The sequence below is a fragment of the Austrofundulus limnaeus genome, unplaced genomic scaffold, assembly GCF_001266775.1.
Source record: "Austrofundulus limnaeus strain Quisiro unplaced genomic scaffold, Austrofundulus_limnaeus-1.0 Scaffold3, whole genome shotgun sequence".
NCBI classification, from domain to species: Eukaryota; Metazoa; Chordata; class Actinopteri; order Cyprinodontiformes; family Rivulidae; genus Austrofundulus; species Austrofundulus limnaeus.
In genome coordinates this window covers 3,832,073-3,836,767 of record NW_013952405.1, presented here as the reverse complement: position 1 = coordinate 3,836,767, position 4,695 = coordinate 3,832,073, and the positions used below count along the sequence as shown (strand labels likewise).

General features: G+C 35.8%; 1 protein-coding gene across 1 annotated transcript in view; it reads left to right on the top strand.

The window, feature by feature from the left end:
* Positions 1-799: 799 nt before the first annotated feature.
* Positions 800-4,695, top strand: part of ngfa (nerve growth factor a (beta polypeptide)) — a 24,004-nt gene continuing 20,108 nt past the window's right edge. Inside the window, exon 1 of the mRNA XM_014017814.1 lies at positions 800-1,028. The gene's annotated coding sequence lies outside the window, so the exon portion shown is untranslated. The remainder of the gene's footprint in view (positions 1,029-4,695) is intronic.

The window sequence follows — 4,695 nt, the reverse complement described above, 5'->3', positions numbered from 1 at the left end:
TTGAGTCTTAATTGCATTTCACATTAACATATTTATGATTGAGATGGTTAGAATATTTTATAACCAATGTGTAATAAGTTTATTTTTACACTGTGATTAAGATTGTTGTGAGAACAATTTGTTTTTTTAGCGATTATCTATGCTTCACAAATACAACACAATCAAACACATAATGTTTCAACATTTAATACTTCAAAGATTCCTTGTTTGAAAACTGTCACCTTCAGTGAGGTCATGTCTCCTCCTGAAATTATGTCATTTTCAGGAGGCGTAAATCGGTTTTGCAGATACTCTTAACTGTTTTTGTTTTATAATGAATGAGGCGAACTGCCAGTGGCCATCATGTGGAGAATGTAATATGGGTCACAGTGTGATGGGATCAATTTTATGAGCTAATGAATGTTCATGTCTGAGAACTGGACTGGTGTCCTGCGTTATTTTGGGTTCTCAAATTAGAAGTCACTGTAAAAAGTACAAAAAGTTAAATTTTCCTATTCATTAAAAAAGTCTAAATTTTTCTTTACTGCTTTTCACAAAGCCAAGAGCATCAAATGAATGAAGAAATACTTGGCAGCAGATATTTAATGATTGTAATACCGGTGCAATATTTGGAAATATTTGGTATGACACATTACTCAACTCTGGCTGGAAGTTGTATATTAAGGGCAGCTTTATTTATTTATTATTTTATTATGATGAAAGTAACCAGTAAGTGGAAAAGGTAGGCACTAGGACCTGAACACAGGAAGAGGAGGGAAGAGCTTTGGGACTCCTCTCTAAACTTTCAGAACAATCCATTTCTCTGAGAGTGTGGGAGGGAGACAGACAGAAGTGGATGGCCCAAGACCCTGATGCACAGCTTTGAAAAGCAGGAGCGGGATTTTGACTTTGGGATCATTTCACTCCAGACCTCAAAAACAGTGAGGTGGAATATTGAAGTTTGTTTTGTTTTTTTGTTTTTTTTTGTTTTAATTTTTTCCTCTTTTTTTACCTCACCTGGAAGAGAGGACAAGGAGCTTTGCAGGGTGGTGAGTTTTGTTGTTTGTAAAAGTGTGTGTGTCAACCGAAAACCAGAGTTTATCTTCAAATCTGAGCCCTTTTCTTTCTTACCTGTCATCAAGTTCAAGTGGAGCCTGTGAATTTATTTTCAGCCCCCTCTTTAGAGGGGTGAAAAAGAAAACTGCAGCTGGCTACAACACTCTGGAGGAGGTATCAAAAAAAAAATACAAGAACTCATTGCTTAAAGTTTGCCTTTTCATGTGGAGGCAACATTTTTCCAATTTTTATTTTCCAGGTAATTTCAGAAGGAGAGGGTGCATAGAGAAGGTCAAAGCAAAGGGAGGAGAGTGAGAATAGAAGAGAGGAGTAGAAAAAAATGGGGGGTCTCCAAACTTCAATGGAAACTCGTTTACTGCTCAGTAAACTCCTGGGACATCAGGTTACCTTGTCTCTCCGTCCCCCCCACCTCTTTTTCTGTCTTTCTCTCCACTCGTGTTACACAACCCTCAAAAGACTTGTAGATTCTGATGAGCTCCAGTGTCAAACGTGAAGTTAGTGAGGTTATCTGTGGGTGGGGCCTATAGGTCTTTCTGTTGTTGTTGTTGTTGTTGTTGTTTTTAAACTGATATTTGTAAATGTGTGTTTGTGCTGAAGCAATCTCATAGGCTAAATGCAGTCCTTATGGCTGCCACTCCTACAAGGGAATTCCTCTCGAGATTTGACAAGAAGAATGTCATCTCGAACGTTTACGCTCATAAACCAACATTACTCACCAAAAATTCTAAGAATGACTTTCAGATTCGGCGATGTGATCCCTGCTCTTTGAATCTGATCTGAATCTCTCTTGAGAAAAATGGGAAATTATTTTGAAAAGGGCTTGAAGAAATGTCAGAACAACAACAACAAACAACAGAAGCCTCACAGTTTAGCGTATGTTTTGTTACTTGCACATATTGATTGTTTTTTTTTGTTTGTTTTTTTTTTTTTGCAAGAACAGCTGCAGTTCTGCACATGTGTGTTGGATTTAAAAGGGAAAAAAAGGGAAAGATCAAAAGTTTGAGCTTAGCCCAGATAGTAAAGCTGTAAAAAATGAAACTTTTTTTTTTTGGTCTTTTTGAACAACAATTTCAAAAAAAATTCTGATTTTGGCTGCAAGTGCATCCCAGATGGGAAGTTGACCTTTCTGTTGTTTCACAAGAAGTGGGAAGAGAAAAATCCACCAGTCTGTATCTGGAGAACTTCTCAATGGTTCCTGTACTTTGCCTTTTTGTTAACGCTGGAAAATATTGACTAAAAATATTACTTATGTCCTCATTTTAAGCAATAAACACAAATAGAAACTTACAGTATCATGCACAGATCTTTACAAATCAATATATGTATATAAATCCTTCCTTTGGCTTCTAATCTGCAACTTTATCTGTGTTAATAGTTTGGTTTGACCTGCTTACTAGATGCCTGTAGGATCTTTATGATGTTGCATCATTACCCCAAAACTGATCAWATTTGTAGCTTTGGACTAAATGAATACGGTCCAACTTGTTTGACCATTTAKCTTAAGAAGTGTAGTAGTTGTGCTGAAACAGCCTTAGTGATATGAACTAGTGTCCCTATGTGTATGGAGGGCAGATGGACAGTGCTGTTTCCCCCCGCAGACAAAGATGTCTGTGATTATTCATGACCCTCTCAGGTTTCCCTTTGAAGTTGAGTTACAGCTTTCCCTGTGTTAGCACCAGCATGTGCATGTGTGGGATTGTGCATGTGCATWTGTGCATGTCTGCATGTGTGTGTGCATGTGTGTGTACTGTATGTGAAGCAAAAAGACAGAAAGAAGAGAATAACACTTTGGAGCAAGATGCACAAACCTTTGTAGTGTTACTRTAGAATATGTGCAAAGAAGTGACAAACTGAAGTACCTACAAGCTGATACATACTGATTCAATCTGAYTCAGTTCTTTTTTTACAACACATACTGGAAAATACATTTATTTACAATAMACTCAAGAATAACAACAAAACCTTTTGGCTTCATTACATTCCGGCTTTTTATCTCTGTGCCCATTTATGTTTAATAACTTTTGCAAATTTGGAACATTATTTTTGTCAGGTTTAAACTGTAACATACCTTTTTGTTCCTTTCACTGGGACTAAAAACATAATATGGTTAAAATATTTATATTGTGCATAAGTGTTTACAACTATTAAATTATTTTTGGCCTTTTAGCAAAGTTTGATGATGACGATAATGTTCCCATCAGTACCAAAGCAGTCAGGTGCTGCAAAAAAAAATATATAAAATAAAAATATAATTCAGTGCATTATCTAAACTCTAAATTAAAATAGATATTTCAACATTTTTTATATATATCAGAAATACACAATACACTTAAAACATGTAGCTATAATAAATCCTGACTTTGTAGGGAAAAAATGTTAAATTTTCTGTTTTCTACAGAGTTAAAACAAAGTCAAAGTTAATGCTTATAAGTGAGCACAAACCAGTTTATTTASCAACTTTACTATGAACATGGGCCTTAATGAGAATACCTCTTCCCAAAGTATTGTAGTGTGTTTTATTTTTTATTTACTTCATGAGTGATGCAAAGAAAAAATGTGAACATTTTTAAAAAGTGACTTGCTGAATTTATACCACATTTAATAGTTATACCCACTTATTTATGTATTTGTTTATTGGTATAATAAAAAATTATCATCACCGTAATGTCAGTGTGTGCAACATTAACATTGTAAAGAGTTGCTATAAATTCTGGAAACCATGTACTTGGCAATCAGATGGACCCCTACTGGCCTGAACATCTGCAGCAGCTTTAGATGATAGAGGCTGTAGCAATAAAGACACATAAAKAGTTTTATGAATGCTGTGATGACAGCATGAGGAATAATGTGGATTTATTGCAACAAATATTGTCATCSCCAAATCCAATGCTACTTTTGTAACTGCAGGTCTTCCTGATATTGTGTAACTTGATTCCTTCTAAATCCATGACTTCTATATGTTTTCTATGTTAAAGTCTCATTTTCAATTTAAGTAATTTATTTCATTATAATTTATTACTATTCCAGGCCTGTCCAAATTGATATTTCTAGATTTCTTAGTGCAATGAGGCATTGCTATGTACTTGTGCATCAAAACATCTAATTGTTCACAGCAGYTAGGAGCACATTTCACGTACATTTTAAGTTGCATTCAATTGTTTCATTTTCTGCTGTTCACATACACCCCCTGCAAATTTAAACTTTCTCAGATTATGGAGTTATAGCTGGATCCACTACCTAAAGACAAAAGGTGGAGTGATGTGAGCCCTCTAGACTCCACAGTGTTGTATGGGACACCTGGACAGGCTGTGACTGCACACCTGGGCCCAGTCTGAAACTGTGAGGAGTCATGACTTAACCTGTGTTTACACTGAAGCACAAAAAAATGTGCAGGGTGTTCTTTTTGTTTGATCTAGAAAGCTGGGCATAATCCTCAAACCTAATTCTCACTACCATCTTCTGGAACGAATAAGTGAAGGCAGTGATTTAAGACTACTTGTAATAAAGTTGACCATTAATATTTAACAATGTTATTTACAGCAGGGCAAGAGCATGAATGCTTAAAAGCTTTAGTGTGTGTGTGTGTGTGTGTGTGTGTGTGTGTGTGTGTGTGTGTGTGTGTGTGTGTGTGTGTGTGTG